At 41.6% G+C, this 16,985-nt stretch overlaps 1 protein-coding gene across 1 annotated transcript in view; it reads right to left on the bottom strand.

Moving 5' to 3' along the window:
- PHLDB2 (pleckstrin homology like domain family B member 2) overlaps positions 1–12,002 on the bottom strand; it is an 81,340-nt gene extending 69,338 nt beyond the window's left edge. The window contains exon 1 of the mRNA XM_027648693.1: positions 11,940–12,002. The gene's annotated coding sequence lies outside the window, so the exon portion shown is untranslated. The remainder of the gene's footprint in view (positions 1–11,939) is intronic.
- Positions 12,003–16,985: the final 4,983 nt, after the last annotated feature.

The following is a 16,985-nucleotide window of genomic DNA, read 5'->3' as shown; positions in this document are numbered from 1 at the left end:
TGTATGGAAACTGGCACAAGAGCTACAAGCCATAGATGGGTTCAACAATCCACCTAGCTAGTATAAACTTTTTCATGGCAATTGCTCAGCTACCACAACTGTACTGCATATTACAGAGCTTTTAAAATTCTCCACCCCTCAGCATGCAAGCATGCCCAATAAAAGTTTTGTTTCCATGGTAATTCATATAAGTAGAAATCAAATGTTGGAATGTTTGCAAAAATCATGCTTTAATCAGGAGCATTGCAAATGGTAATAAAATATCATTTTATTGCCATATTTCAATGTCATGTTCCTGTAAGAGGGAAGGAGAGATCAGCTGCTTTAGAACCTCTGAGCAGGCACCCACAATCACAGCCTGGTCCCTTACCTTTACAGATTTTATCCACATCAGGTGTGGACATGACTGCATTTCTGTCAAATGAGCCAGAGCCCACAGCTGGGAGTTGGTTCAGGCTTTATGTCACCTGCAGGAGGAGAGCCTGACAAAATCGGTTGAGATAAAGCTACCCATTGATGACTGGGTGCTGTTACACCCAGTCTTTTCTTTGGTGGCAAAACTGGTCTGGTTTCTTCCCTTTCCTGCTTTAACTATTAATTTGGGTTCCTGATTTATGGTTTGTGACCTTCTTTGGAGGGTTGATGCAGTTATTTGTGAAAACCAGACCAAGAAAATAATCCAGGTGAAACCTCTTCCTTCCCTGCACCTTTACCCCTTCCAACAAATTTCCAAACAGTACTTGCATTAGGGTGATTGATGAGAAGAGAAACAAATAGATCTGAGCCACTGTGCTTGAGACCAAACCTCTGTTTCTTGAACTGGCATCACCAACACACTAATGGATTATTAAATTGCACCCTCTTTGAACAAACATGTCACAACAAATGAAATCATAAGGTTCAGTGCTTTCCATCATTTCACCAGAGCATTTTGAACCACTGTGAAAAAACCCAGCTGTTGTTTGCCATTGAAGAATAAAATTTTACAATTGTTTATAGCTTGAAAATAATAACAACCATCACAATCAGAACTTCTGGTGAAACTTCAAAGCAAGCAGTGATTCTTCCGCTGTAACTTCCTCAAAGACATTTTGAGGCAGTGTAGAAGACTGGATGCTAGGTACTGAAAGAAACTTGATTTTTATGGCTTGTTGGGAATCTCTGCAAAATCTAAAGGCAACATGAATGGTACTGCATTCATCAGTACCATTCCAGTGGAAAAAAAAAATCACATCCAATAGTTACAGTGGTCATCCTAGTTAAAAATCTAAAAATCTGTAAATGCAGCACACAGTAGGGGATGCATATCAAACAATAATATAATAATGTAAATTGGTGTTCAACCAGTGGAGTGTTCTTATGACTCGGCCTGAAACCTAAGTCGTCACACAAGAGCTATCAAGAAGAAACTGCCCGGGGAAAATAAGTTACATGAGTAATCAAATCTCATGCTCCAGGGCGCAAGTCAATTGCTGGAAGGGTCAAGAAAGGAATTTCCTCACTCTCTTCCTTTGCACAGTTGTACACAATTAACTAGGTTGTAATTGCAAGGCAAGAAAGCAGTTAGGTCTTGCATTCCTCTGAATCATTGGGCACTGGCTGCTTTCACAGCTGAATTCAGAGCTGAAGGGACAGGTCTGGTAGGTGGGTTTTGTTGCAGTTCTGTGGGGCTTTGCCTGGAGTTGCAGTGCAGTTGTGAGATTTGCTCTTCCTTTGTGCTGACTGCCTAGCCCAGAGTATGACTGTGTTGCAGAACTACCATTAAAGCGAGACTAATTTAGGCAGTTAATTTTCTGTTAATAATAAGTAGTTACCTTAAAAAATCTCTCTGTCAATAATTGCACAACTCATAATGACTCATTTAAGTAGCAGCAGTGTTGTAGCCATGATGGCCTAAAGATATAAACAAGACAAGATTTGTTGGAGAGGTAACCATTTTTATTAAGCAACTAGACCATTTAATGCAATAAAAGATCATGCTGTTTCTTCTTTAAATAGAGCATTTTAGCGATCAAAAGAATTTTTGCTAACACAGGACAGACATTGCTTCAACTCACAAGAGCATTCCCCTGTTAGCTTGTGTATGGCTCTCTGTCTTCACTGCTGATTAATTGCTTCCCTTTCCTACAATCAGGGTGTGTTGGTGAGTGGGGGTGGCTTAGGGCTTCATTAGCTGCTACAGCAGCTAAGCTCTCTACAGTGGTACTAAAATGTTTTTTTCCTGTACGCAAGTATGTTTTTGACATATGATCTGTGAGAAAACATGTTGAAAACTGCAAGCATTAGGTCTACAGGCAAAACCTTGGTCAGTGCTCCTCATAGATGCCAAAACAGTAGGAAAACAGTTGGCAGAAGACATGGTGTGAATTCTGTAGCTACACTGGCTTACAATTATAGTCATAGATTAGGGCAGCTAATCATTCTGTACTCAGTGGTACTGTACATGGGTACCTTCACTTTACAGTTGCCCTTCTAATCTTGTGTTTTTCCCAGCAAGCAGTAAAGCTACTCATAGAATTACAGAATGTCCCGAGTTGGAAGAGACCCACAAGGGTCATTGAGTCCAAATCTTAACCCTGCACAGGACAAAAGTTCCTATATGTATGTTAGTCTGGGGCCTTATGATTTGCTTCTGATGCCAAGCCAGGAAGTTTTCTGTTCTCCTTTGGTCTCTATTTATCAAATCTGCATGTGTATATAGCAATATTGCGGGTCATGTCGGTGAGATAGTACTTTCTTTAGTAGGAAGTGAGAAGAAATCTAAAAGAATTTAAGCTGTTTGCCAAGGGTTACACGAGAAATCTCAGTGAGGGCAAAGTGTGGAACACAAGAACCAATATTACTACTTTAATTTCACAATTAATCTTTGTAAAGATAGATCTCCCTGTGCTGAAATAAATTCTCACTTGGTTTCTTCCTCCTGCAAAAAGTGTTCTTCCCCTTCAAGTGGAATTAAATTAATTAGTACAGTCAGAAGAGGTAAACCAGTGTATTTGTACCAAAAGGAAAGATGGTTGACAAAACTTACTTCATTCTGTTAAGAGTCATTTGGTCTTTTGTGAAGTAAAAAGCTTTGCCTAACAAAGTTGAGATAAAATATATTCTCACAACTGATTCATGAAGCTGCCTTTGCTGGCAAGTTTTTATATGTGCATTGAGAAGGGTTGTAGAGATTTTCTTCTCAGCAGATGGCCCCCAAATGTGGAATTATGTCCCATTAACAGCACAAAGGATGACACAGTATCGCTACTACTTTCTCACACTAGTAGGGGCAGAGTAAGATGCAGAGATATATTTTAGCCTCAGATTTCTGTTTCTTTTTCCTCCTAACAGAGAAAGGATTATAAGCAACTGCAAAATGCAAAATATAACCATTCTCTCCCTACGAAGCCTCTACTTAAAATTGCCTTAAATGCTTAGACAAAATATACTAAACTTAATGATAAACATCCTGAAGATGCATTAATACCCACGGCAAAATCAACCTAAACCAAAATAGAAATCAAGTGAAAACCGACCATCTAGCTTCCCCACTGCACTTGCATCCTCTTCAACAAAATCCTAAAAGTATTACAGGGTAGTAGAGAATGTCACAGAATGGAATACAGTCATACACTGGGTTGGGCAGTCAGCACAAAAGAAGAGCAAGTCTCCCATCAGAATATGCAGGGGAAGGGGGAAGGTAGTTCAGCATCTCCCAACAGGTTTTTAACTGATGGGTGCTGTTGAAATCTGGCTCCTGAGGCCAGGACAGCTTCTGTACCAGAGAGCTTGTTGGTGTGCAAGGCACTGTGAGATAGGATGTGGCACATACCCATCATATACGCCCTGTGCCAGATTAATCCGTATCCTGTCCTTCCCTTTCCTCCTTATGTCAGCCCCATTTTGGGTTACCCTGGGGAATAATGGGGGACCATGCCCAGCCATCCTACTGGTAACACTGTTTCCCTCTGCCTGCTCTTGGGTGTGCCACCTTCCTCACAGAGTCTGTCCTCATGCTAGTTATGGGATTGGGCTCTGGCAGGCAGGGCAGGGGATGAAACTGGGAGGGCTCCAGATGACCTCAGCCTCTGTGCAGGCTGCAAACTGCTGGAAGAGCTTTTGGTACCATGATCTTTGTGTAAAGGAAGAAAAGCACTTGGGTGCTTCAGATTCAAAGCTCCACACCTCTCCACCTGCCCAGCCTGCAGCGGCTGGGAACCCTGCACTTTAACCAGAAGCTAAAGATTTACAGAGCAGCACCCAGCTAACAGTACAAAGTAAACTGAGAAGAAAATAAACACAGAGATGTTGGGAATACGAGTAGTTTGGAAATGCTATTTTACAGGAGCTGGACCATGAGAAGTCTGCTGACTTACGCACATATCCTTGTCTACACTGCTCGCTGGAGAGCATCCGTCCCCATCCCACAGCGCTGTTCCTGGCAGCCTGGGTAGCCTGTTTGCCACAAAACCCTGTATGTGCTCTTCACTCTGGGCCTGCACTGGTGTGGCCATGACACCACATGCTTCCCATGAAATTTCCACTGACTGATGTAGGATTAGGCCCACAGGAAGTAATAAAATATGCTTGCTGATCCCACAGTATCACAGGAAATTAACATATGACAATATTTAACACATTGTTTTAATAAATTATAATTTTGTACTGTAGTTTAAAGACCAGTGTGAAATCTGAGGTAGGAAGCTGGGAATAGTCTGGCTTCTTTTTCATAATGCCTTGTTTGCACGTTTCTTTTTTTTTCTTTTCTCTTTGTACTACTGAAACCTTACAGCACTCAGGGGGAGGCATCCCAGTGCTGGTGAGCAACAACCTTCATTTTGGTTGCAGGCTTCCCAAACCATCCTGTGAACTAGAAGCCCATTCTAACCAAGAAGAGAAATGCACTATCTCAGTGATACACTTTGCTAACAGGACATAAATTACTGAGCAACATGAAATGAGGACACAAAACTAGCCCATAGGAGCCAGGCGATTAGTGCATAAAGAGAGAGAAGGGCTGACAGCAGATCCTCATTAAACTTAGGAACAGTTTGTCATTAGCATGTTTTCTTAAACCTCAGAATTTTAACGGGAGATAAATGCTTCTTTCTGCCTCCGATCTCCTCTTTAGTTAACGGAGGTTTCAGGTTCCCCCTCCCCCTTCATTTCTGGAGAGGCTGCCAAGTTTTCCCAGAGCTAAAAGCAACAACTTTCTGTTAAACGTTACTTCATGCTTCTGGTATTAATCTAATAGGAGGCTGGTTGGGGAGGAGGGGGAAGCAGCAATGAAAGCTGATTTCCTGCCGTGCAGTGGGAAATCCATAGAAAATTCAGATTTAACACTAATTTTAACAGCTGGATGGCTGCTTTGGCTTTTACTCGCCATAGGAACATACAACTGCATACTATTTTTTTGTTACAAAAAGAAAACAGATGTCAAGTAAAAGGCAAAATAATAAGTAGGCTTGCATTTGTAAATACCCTGATTAAACCATCCTATTCAACTATGCTAGAAATATCAACAAATTTTGCAAATTACCTCTCATTTCTGTTAACATTTCTAATAAGAATGTTTATGGAAACAGAAAATATCCAAGGAAATCGTCTTGCTAATAAGCAGTTCAACAAATATTTACTTGGGAAGTGGTCCAGTGACCACTTTGAAAAGAGTATTAGTGGGTTTGAGAATCACACAATCGGGGCATTGAAATAAATCTCCTTGATGGAGGTGAAAAAAAAATCATAACAAAAGGAGCAGATTGTGAACACTCAAAATATAAGTCAGAGACAGCAGTCCTGAGCAGTTTATGGCCATAGACAACATACACCACAAAACTGTTAGCAGCACCTCTCTCAGGCATGCAGCACACCAGTGGATAACTTCTTATATTCAGCCTCCATTCTCTAGATAAGTTCTTTATTAGGAAGGCCTTGTCTATTTATTCTGATAATAATTGTTTGGAGGATGATGGCCACAAATATAGTCCTTTATCTTGACTAGTAAAATAGTGGTTGTTTTTGTCTTTCAGTGCTTGTTGCTCAGCCTTTGCTCCACCTGTTTCTCACACACCATATGGCTCAAATCCTGACATATTGCAGAAGATTTTTTTTACATTGATGCAAAGAAAGCTTAATACAGTACACATGCTGAAACTGAAGGCTGTTTTGGAGATGAAGCAGGGCTGTAGCTTGTTTGTGCATACTGAGTATCCAAGGAAGGACCCTTACTGCAGATTATCTTGATTATAAGGCTTTACCTGCCCGCTGATGCGTGCAATCAACAGAACATGGCAGCTGGTTTTTATGTCTCTAGCTGCAGCCAGCTGTTAGACTGAAAGTGTTAATCACCCTTTTCATCGGTCCCAGGCTTGCATTAAGCAAACTGGAAGACGCTCAGGGGTAGTGATGTCTGAAAAATCCCAGAAGCTAACACCCAAAACGTGAAGCAGAAGTTACGCTATGTGAGCTGGAAAGCTTCTCGTGGGGCAGATAAGCACAGGACTGGAATATTTGATAGCCTGAAGTACTTAAGGGCAGGAGAGACAAGAAATGAAAGCCTTGAAAACAAGAGAGAGCATGAGAAAAGTTCCTGTGGATGTCACGTTAGGAAGAAGTTTTAACAGATGAAGCTTCTTAGGGGTCTTGAAAAAGCAAAGACCTCTAAAAAGAAAATTGTTTCCAGTTTCTTTATTTTGTGTTCCTAAACCTCAGGACACTACGCACAGTTTTTAAGTCAGCAGGACCATTGCCATTGCACCCTCTGTACTCCAAAAATTCCAGCTGGTATCAGGTTTTCCTTGTAATGGAAACAAGCTGGCAGAACTTCAAAGTCTTGATAACAGTTTATACAGAGAAGGGACAGCAACAGTTTGTTATACTTCACTATTAAAAATTTTTTTTTCACCTCTCTTTTTTCTTTCTTTTTTTTTTTGATTTTTTTTTCGAGCAGTTGGACAGAATATGGCAATGAAATGGTGCCACTTGTATCTGGTCGCAGCTCAGGAAGAGAATGTCAAAATGTAGCTGTACTGGAATTTGTCTGGGAAATGCTATCTAAGAGCTCAACTTTCATCAAATATGCCATTGCCAGGGGCTATGAGCACCATGAAATCACTGAGCTCAGTTGGACAGCTTTTAAATGGCTGAAAAACTGAAATGGGAGCTTTGAAAAATAGGGATATATGAGTATCCGATCTATTTTTTTATTGGAAAGCACAGAAGTCACACCACTGTGATAAACATTGTCTTAAGGCAGCACAAACACTCCAAAGAACATATGAAACTGAGTGAAAAAATGTTAAGTGAAAATAACACTTTAAATAAATTTGCCTTTGATTAACAAATGCAGTTCAAACAATTCCCTCTGAGTCTTAATGTTGTATCTTTTCTAATTTTCGACCCCAGTAAGATTGTAGCTCCAGTTTCCAGGCTGTCCTAACTTTCCATGTAGTACCAAATGGCACACGAAGAATGTTAACGCAGTGTGGTCTGTGCCACTTTGCAAAGATTTAAGAATTATGCTGGGGCTCACAGTAACCAAAGGCTGCGTATCTATATAAAGAAGACATTTTTACTTCTCTGGAAAAAAATGTTTCTCTTTTAAAAGTATTACAGTCCCTCATTTCTTTTCTTCCTCCTTTACTTCTTCTCTGATCATGTGCAACAGTAGAAATGGCCTTTGTTGGCTTTTTCTGGGCTGGCAAGAAGCCCAGAGATCCAGCTGACAAAAACCTCAAGTCAGCAAATCCAATGTGAAGAATGTCCTTTTCAGAGTCCCTGTTTCACAGTCTCCCTGTCACGGAACACCTCAATAGTACCACACAGCAGAGCCTTGCCTGGCCCTTCCTTACAAGGTGAATTATCCTTACCCTGTTCCTCATGCTTAAGTAATTAGCTCTTGTAACCCACCCATGTCTGCCCAGCATTTGTATACTGAGCTCTGGGGGAGGCTGATGTGACAGCATCGGTCCAAAACGAAGCTGCCATCAGTGGGTTCAAGGAGCCATTGCAAGGCTCAGTGGTTTGGCCTCTGTCCCTCCCACCCCTCATTACATCTGAAGTGTAGCATTCTGCACTCAGAGGCAAGCAGCCTGAGAAGTCTGTGTTATCCTAGAGGAGGTACTGCCAGCAAAAGCTCCCCAAGTTAAGTACGTGTGCTGCTGTAATCCTCACTGGGTTTGCACCAAAATTTCTAACACAAAACAGTCAAGGATTTCACAGAAACTATAATGGTCAGCAGTCAGAAAAACAACTGCTGTGAACAAACTCAAGCGTCTGTCTCATGCATTAGTTGAATAAGGTGAATTTTGATTTTTTTTTTTCCCCGAAGGAATTCAGTGGTATTTAAAGAAATAAAGAACACAGTAAATAAGGACTTCACTGAGTGGGACAACAATCTGCACTACAGCTTCGCAGCATGGAAGTGGTTCATCCTGCAGTCACAGCATTTCATATAATATCAAAATAAGCACTTATTTCTCACGCAGTTTTCTTTCCTGAGCCTTTCCTTAGTGGACACAAGTGAACACCGTGCTTTCTGCTCTTTCTCCTCCCCTTTCCTCAGTGGTCCTTTGGTATTTACCTCCTCTCATTTTGGATTTCCTGTCTCTACTCTAGGGAAAGGATTTTCCTGTGAGAAAAAAATGTCACATTGCTGCTCTGCCTGGATGCCAATAGTCCAAGCCTATCCTCCATCTGAAGCAAAGCTCTCATCTACCTGCTATCAGAATAGTACTGCTCTTAGATTTTATTCTTTTTTCTTTTTTTTTTTTTTCTCAGATTTCATTTGGAACTAGCTTTAGGTCCCCAATAGAGCTGCTATTTCCATTTATTAGATTAAGATGGATGCAGCTGTTTTGGGTAAGTGAAGACCTAAACTGCACTAAATCTCAAAATTAAAACCAAGCATCTTTTTGAAAGCACACATACTTTCTATAGGGTCCTGCATAGCACATATCTTTTTGGGTACTATATCTGATGTTGTGCTCTGAGAGAGGAAGAAAAGTGTCTGTACAGACAGCAGGGCACAGCAACTCTGCTAGAAACATCCAGATATGGTGATATTTAACACACACAGCTGTTTCTGAAATTACAGAAGGTGGTTTTGCATGAGAGGATAAATATCCCTGGCAATTCACACCTAATTATTCATGGAAATAAAAGTCAGCAGCAGGATGTGAGAGGAAAAAAAGCTCTGCATCTGAGCAGTGAAAATCCCAGGATATGTTTCTGCTCAGATGGTTGGGACCCAAAACTTGCTCCACCTCAAACACAGAGTAGAGTTTTTTGTCTTTTTCCAGTGACCAAAGAGACCAATAAACCTTTAGCCTCTGGACTGGGTCATGACCAAGGCTGCTGAACCCTCAGTTGCCTTGCTGACAGGTTTTGGAAGTGCTTGGGGAGGACAAGCTCTGGCTCTGGAGAGGCTAGAAGACAACAGAAATGTGCCATGAAGACAGAAGAGCAGTTTTTGAAAGCTCAGCAGGTATCGTGTTTGTGTGCATGCATGTGCAAGCTCAAGGTGTGCATCCTGTACTGAGTGTATGTAACACCAGCAGGGTGCTGAAGTCTGGCTAAAGAATGGGGTAGGACACATTGCTTAGTGCATTTTTGTTTAGAGGCCTTCAGGGTGTTTGGTGCTTAGGATGTTGAAAATGCCTTAGATTTCTTTGCTATCCTCTTGTGGTAATGTGATAAGAGATGCTAGGTTGGCGTGATTGCAACAGCCTGACTGTGGCAAACAACGGTCTGTGGCTTTGAATGGGTTGTACTGTACCTCTTAAAGCTGTTATAGAGCATTGGGGAGTGTTTTGTGGCTTGTGGTATATGCAGAATGGGTGATTTGTAGACCTTTTGGGTCTAACCAACTATTACCTCTGCACTTGTGAGGCATTGGATTGGATGGCCCTGGTGGCTTATTCCATGTACAGTGCATGATATCTTACACTGCTCACTATTTTATACTGATTATGTTCTCACTTTGAAAGTTGATGAAAAACTTCTTTAATACGTATGAAAGAATGTCTGGAGGTTGAACTCTAGGTAATGCATTTTAGAAAGCTTAGAAAAGCCAGTAGTCTGGCCAGTGCATCACCAGAGAGCTAGCTGGGGTTCAGAAGAATGCAGCAGGATTACGTGCAGCCTGGCTTCATTTTTAGCTTGAACCCATTTGCTTTTCATTTTCTGCAATGAAAGTATAAGAAGAATCTAAATCTACACTTAGTGATCATTCATGGAACTAATGAAAGTCAGATGCAGACAGTGCTTTAATAAAAGTCAGACTCAGTTGCACGGGAAATTATGTGGAGCCTGCAGACACTTTCAAACCAGGGGAAATATCTGTGGAAGGGACAGTTTGGATGGTCTTGAACTTTGTCTCAGTTGCTGGCAGCCCAAACTCATAATGTTAGAAATCTCTTAAGGTCAGAAATCTCTTATAAAAAGACTGTCCAAAGTTTGGGGTTTTTATAAATAAAGACATAAGGAACAACCTTTCTGTCATAGCCAGACAACCTATTCACATGCTAAATGTAGTCAGCAAAGCAAACATTGTGCAAAAAAACTGGTGTCTTCTAAGCAATAAGATAGGTGAATAACCAAGTAAAGCTCTTTCAGTGTAGAGAGCATGTGGGACACTGTAGTAATCAAAAAATAAAGGTGAACTGTGAGCAAATTGACTGTATAATAGGGAGAAAAAGGAAACCTCCAAAGCCAAGTGTAAGTCTCACTTTGCCAAGTTCAACTCTGCAGCAAGAAAATATTCCTATATAGAAAGCTCCAGTAGAATTGACTTAAGCCAGGTGGGCCTAGTTTGAGTTTTATTCTGATCTGACCTTTCCCTTCTAGTTGATGTTCATTTATATTTTCCACACTGAAATCTGAAGTTTCATTCCATATAAAAGATAAACTTGTTTAACTGCAGTTAGAAGCAGAGATACCTGCTTCTTTGCCACTGCAATAATGAGGAGATCCATAAAGCATTGCCATGTTCTACCTGGTCAGTACTTTTGTGTCATTTCTCTCTTGCAGACAGACAGATATTGGAAACTGGTACTGCATTTTTCTGACACAAAGCCTTCTGATTTCAGAGCAACTCCTTAAACACAAGTTCTCACATATCAGTGACAATTCAGAGCAGATAACACCTTGCTTACTTGGAACTCCAGGTGCTGGACTTCTGGAAACTCAGCTTCTATTCAGTCAGGCAGAAAGTATTTGTTTGGCTGTGACTTTCTTGATGCCTTCTCTGCATGCTGCCCTGATGTCTTTCTGGTTTCTCTTACACATGAACAATATTCAGCCACCTGCATGTTAACTCTGCCTGTTATCAAACCCTCCACCTACGCAACACATTCTTAAACAGCTTTGTATGCACCCTCGTTTTCGGGGTGGTGGCTCCTATTGTTTCAGCTATCTATTCCCTAAAGCCTAATTGCACTTTGCAGTTGACTTAAATGAAAGGTGGTTGTTACACCCACTACCTTCAGCAACTGCCAGCATCACAAGATGAGCATTTTTAGTACCCAGGCAAGCCATTGTGTTTGTGTGCCTCAGAACTGCTCAACAGGACACTAACCACTGATGGCAAGTTTTCTCAGACGCACAGATCGCTTCCCATGAAACTTCTAGAGCTGCAGAACACCTTCCTCTATATCCCTACAGTAGAGAAGCTCTGTATTTAAATGCAGCAGCTCCCTTTTCCTTAACAAAGGCAGAATCTGTTCCACTCTTCTTCCTGCTCTTTAAATCATCCTCATCTCCCCAACAAATTCAATTTTCCAGTTAAATATGCCAACAGGCTGCTCTATTTGCTGAAAAATCTGGATTTTGCCTTAACCATAGATCCATACCTTTGAAACACAACTCTACACATTTCAAAATTAACCCATATTGTCAGCTAGCCTTAATGTGGTAAGACAGAGTAGCCAGAGTATCTTGGGGAATAAAGACATTTTTACCTTTTGGTCAAAGCTGGCATTTTTGGCAATGAGTAGAAGCTGCTTTCATACTCTGGAAAGCTCTTGACAATGAGACACCCACATTCGAGTTCCTGATGTATTCATCTGAGCAGGTGTGGAGTAAAAACCTCTGCTCCAAGTTGGGCAGAACTTTAAAGTGGGGGATCCTGTGTCAGGTCAGTGCCTGATACCAGAAAAAAAAGGTTCACAAATTAAGACATCCCATTAGCATCCAAAAGCAAACATTAACATAACTGAGTTAACAGGAAAAATATATATGTAAAAAAGAGAGGAACATTTCAAACAGTTCTCCTTTCACTCTAGCAGGGAATAAACAAATTTCAAGCCTCTGACACTGCTAAGGACCAAGCACTGTACTCCAGCAGTGACAGAACCATATCATTAGCACCAGTGGAGTTTGGGTAGAAACCTTTAAGGTTCCACTGTACATAGGGTATTTTCAGACTTTTGGGTGGTTCTTCAGATATGAGTCTCCTAGGAGCCAACTTGGCACTCCACAGCTTGTTCAGTTTTTTTACTTCCTTTGCTTCCTGGGAAAAAGCTGATGTGTGATAAAACAAGGACTAGTGGCCCTTGCAGAGCTTCCCAAAGCACGGGATGGTGCTCTGAGTACAGCAGCAAGTTCTCCTCCCTGTGGTGCAGCTGATCCCCCACCCTGATCCTGCCCTTTGCAATCATCTCCTTTAGCACAGCTTCTGCATGCTGAACTCTAGGCTGGGCCAGCTCCAAGGCTGAGGAACAATCCCTGTTTGCCTAATGACACCAGCCTTGCCTGGAACAGGGATGTCCTCTCTCTGACCCACTTGACAGAGGAAATTTATCAGCTTTGGAGCTTTTCCACTTTAAACAGAGAGACTTGCTTCAATGCTGCTTGCCAAGACCTGCTGCACAAAGCACACAAAGGAGCACAGTGTCATGGAAATAAATGAGCCACTTCCTTGGGATTCTTCAGCCTGGCAGGTCGTGCCCTGGCAGGTACCTCACCTGGCACCTGTTTTTGCCAACCAACAGGTCATTACCCAGAGGCAACACACTATTGAGAACAGGCACAAGCTGTTCACAGGAACAAAGAAAACTGAATGCATGGGCAGGCTTGGGAAATCCCATGAAATTTTTACCTGATGAATGACGAGCAGATCACAAAAATCCTTAAATACTTCTGGGAAGTACCAGATCCCATAACTGCTCCATCCCAGGAAATTGCCTCATCACTAGGCAGAGGAGTCATGCTACCGCTTGCTTTTCACTCTGTGGCTTGATGAGTCTTTCCTTCCTTTTCTGACCAGATCATGACTTCACATCCACATGTGAGGTGGAGAGCCTCTCTGTGTCAATTCTTTACCTGAATAAGCCAATTATCCTGCACAGGAGGTGTAAATTTGAGCTGCCTCAGGAAAGGGCTCATGCTGAAGTGATACCCCTGCTTCCTGGCCGAGAGGTGGGCACTGACACAACTCAGAAGAGAACAGCAATTCCCCCATATATAAAGACACAATACAGGTGCCTCAGCTCAAGCCATGAATCTTGGTTTCAAATAATCCCTTATTTCAAATCTGTAAGCATACATTCAGCTTGGGAGAGCAAAGGAATTTTTGGCACATTTTTATTCCTGTCAACAGCCTTTCCATGGCTTTTTGCTCTCTCTCCAGTATGTAATGGCTAGTAAGTCCCATTTTAAACACTTGGACTAGGACTTGGAATTGCAGTGTGAGCCCTTGCTTTTTAAAAGTTAGGTATGTTGCAAATCATTGTTCCCATGCTGCTGTTGTCCAAAATGACATATGCTACTGCTCTGTAGACCCACAAAAGATTCACAGGGTGACTGACAGCTGGAAATTTTCTAACTTTCAAGCAATCATTTCTCTTTTAACAAGATTCTAAAAATACACCTTGATATGTTTCTAAAAGAAAGTTTAAAAAAGCATGGAAGTAATATCACATAGAAACTTCAAAACTTAGTACAGACCTCTGATCTGTGGGGTTAATGGTAAAGTACATGTGACAGCCAATGTCACATATTTGCCTAATACTAATACTTCTCTCTGAAAAGGTATGTACATTTCTCAACTTAAGTTCAGAAGCCTTCAGTGAAACATCCTATATTCAGCATGAGGCACATGTCCCTTTACTGCCTAGTTCATCCTTGGCTTTTGGAATTCACAAAATCCTAAACTGTCAAATAGAACCCTCAATGTGTATATTTTTACAGTAGCCCTGAATGCATATATTTGTATCTGCTCTTTTTGTAACAATACAGTGCTCCTCAAGGAATGGCTGACAAAGCATGGATCCTTACTATGCTTTTAAAATGGGCAGTCTAGGAGAGAGTGAGCTTTTGCCATTCAGTCATGCACGAGCTGGCAGAGCAAAAGAGGTAACAAAACCAGCTGTTCAACTTAGCTGGCTCGGCAACACACTGTCCCCATAATTAGCTGTGCCCTCTGCAACCTCTTATTAGGCCAGCTGACCTAAGAAACATCAACACTTCCTCAGACCTGAAATGTGTAGAGCCCCAGTCAAGAAATGGCACGAGCTCACCTTCACAGCGACGCGGTAAATCCTCAGTGTGAATGACCCGCACTCCTCAAGTTTAGTTGTCGCTTTCCAAAAGCTGGGGTCAGGACACAGGACTTCACTGATGAAGACATGCTAAACCTTGTCGGGCTCAGAGCACACACACACCAAGGCTGCTGGAAGGCAGAATAACCATACAGTCAAAGCCAAGTCACACTGATATTGTACGGAGTGTATTTGGAGGCTTGGCCTCAATTAGCATATAAATTAAGCGGTACACGCAGTCGCAGCTTGCCAGAAAATGAGACAGAATAATCTCCCCAATTTGGCAGCTCTCTAGAGCATTTAGTTTGTGAATGAAGAGCCAGGCGCACTTGGAAGCCAAACTGGGTCCACAGCTTACAGCCAATTGACTTTACATGGCGAAAGCAGGTCTTGAGAAGGTGTGAGGCAGCCCCGTGCTTTTTCTGCTCTTAAACTAAGTTTCTATTATAGGAAAGTGACTGTAAAGATACTAATCACCGTTCCAGTGGACTGATAGCATTTCACCTATTGCATCCACAGGCCCAGATGAGCTGTGGTATGGCTCGCCCGCTGCAGGCATCTGGCCATTAACAGAGTGCTTGATTTTATTCCAAGTAAAGAAGAAGGAACGGAAAGTTCACAGGAAAAACGATACGGAAAAGTTGTGACCATGTAGCTGCTGAGCTTTTACACAGGCAGAAATTTTACTTGGGGATCTTTATTAGGGTAAAGAATAAGGACACAGAAACTGGCACACAAGAGCCCAGAGGGAATGAGTAGATGTGTTTATCTGTATAGCCTACACAAGCCTTTTAGGGTATTTCAACTGAAACAGAGGGAAGGCGGCTTGTGTTTTTGTGCAGATGCCTTTCACATTGGTTAGGTTTTTGTTTCTCTTCTTTAAATATTTTCAGTTGTCAGGGGCTCAGCTCAGACGCAAAAGCAAGGAAATGTAAGCACAAAGGTATGCAGATTTTTCCAAGAGCAGTGCAGTCTTGCTCCTATGGCTACATAGTCTGCTTTGGGGACGATTTAATTTCTAGGAGAGAAAGCACGACAGATTTAAAAATAGGTAAAATGTACAGGGGAAAATCAGTGTTGGGCACGAATGGTCTTTTTTCTTAATACTTTAAACTCTGGTTTAAATAGAGTGCCTTGAAAAATAAAATTCACAGTCAAGCCTAGTCTGACTATATACGTAGCTGTATCTTATTCTCCATCCTGGTACGAATACTTCTATTCATTATAGGGTAGGAATGACAAGAAAATGTTATAGGTTTCTCTTAAAATCCTCTCTGCATCCTTCAGCTAGCCTGCAGTTTCTTTTTACACTGAGTTTGTCCTTTTCCCTTGTTTTTAAGCTCCAGCTTAGTGCTTTCCTATAATTCTGTAGCAGGTGCAGTTTGGAGCTGCACAGATGACCCACACATTGCAAACGGCCTGGGACTCCTCCTCAGCTGGGCTGAGGTAGGTGCTGTGGTTCTGCACTCCTGCCCGTTTCCCCTTGTTGGCAGCTGAACATGTGGGTTCCTATCAAAATCCAGTCACTACCTGCTCCTGGACTTGCTGTAGCAGTCAGGTAGATACGGTCCCATCCGGTGCTCACAGCTAGCAAAGCTGTGATCTGAATAACCTATTTTTCTATGGCATGAAATAGTCAAACAACCTTAATGAAAAGCAGAAATGACAATGTGCTTGAGCAAGAGCTGGGAATTTTAACAACTTGGATAAAAGAAACGTGTGACATCCAACTTGCTTCAGTAAAAAAAAAAAAAATTAGATTAATGTCACAAGACAAGAAAAACGTCGAAATAAAAGTACTCCTTAAAAAGCCACCTCTCCCCCCTTGTCCATTTCCTTAAATGTTACCCACCCCTTGGCAATCTGCTTTCCTGGTAAGCCATTTCTGGCACAGCTATTGCATGAAGGGTGGTTTCTGATCTTGCATTCTGTAAAATATCCCATTCAAGTTTCAACAAGGGAGAAATTTTTCTCTGAGGAATTAGCATTTGTTTAACCCACCCTTACAAAAAAAAAAAAAGGAGCAAAGTGGTTCATCAAGAATGAGTATAGCAGAACAAAATAAACCCGTGACTCAGGGCTGAACCAGAGTTGTGATGTAAATCTACTAGTGACTTCAACTTGCATCTGTTCAAATTAAAGGGCAAAACTGCTCTAATCTTGTTAAGTCTTGCATATTCTGACACCACCACCTGAACTGGAACAGCAACATAATTTTCCAGTTGTCTCCACACTTTGCTTTCTTGTGGTCAGAAAGAGAGGGCTGCTTCCCAAAATTTTTGCTTTGTAAATACATTTCTTATTCATGCTTCTAGGCACATAACATCACCCCCGGGATCATGAACCTTTTATGACCATGACCTTTAGCTTAGAAGTTAGTTTATTACAAAATGAAGCTGTCTCCTGAACTCACCCACAAAAGGCCCTGCACAGATTAATTCATAAATCTTGTTTCTGTCTCTCTTC

The sequence above is a fragment of the Corapipo altera genome, unplaced genomic scaffold, assembly GCF_003945725.1.
Source record: "Corapipo altera isolate COAL_440 unplaced genomic scaffold, ASM394572v1 58, whole genome shotgun sequence".
Classification (NCBI taxonomy): domain Eukaryota; kingdom Metazoa; phylum Chordata; class Aves; order Passeriformes; family Pipridae; genus Corapipo; species Corapipo altera.
Note: the sequence above shows the minus strand (reverse complement) of the source record. Positions and strands in the feature narration are given on the sequence as shown.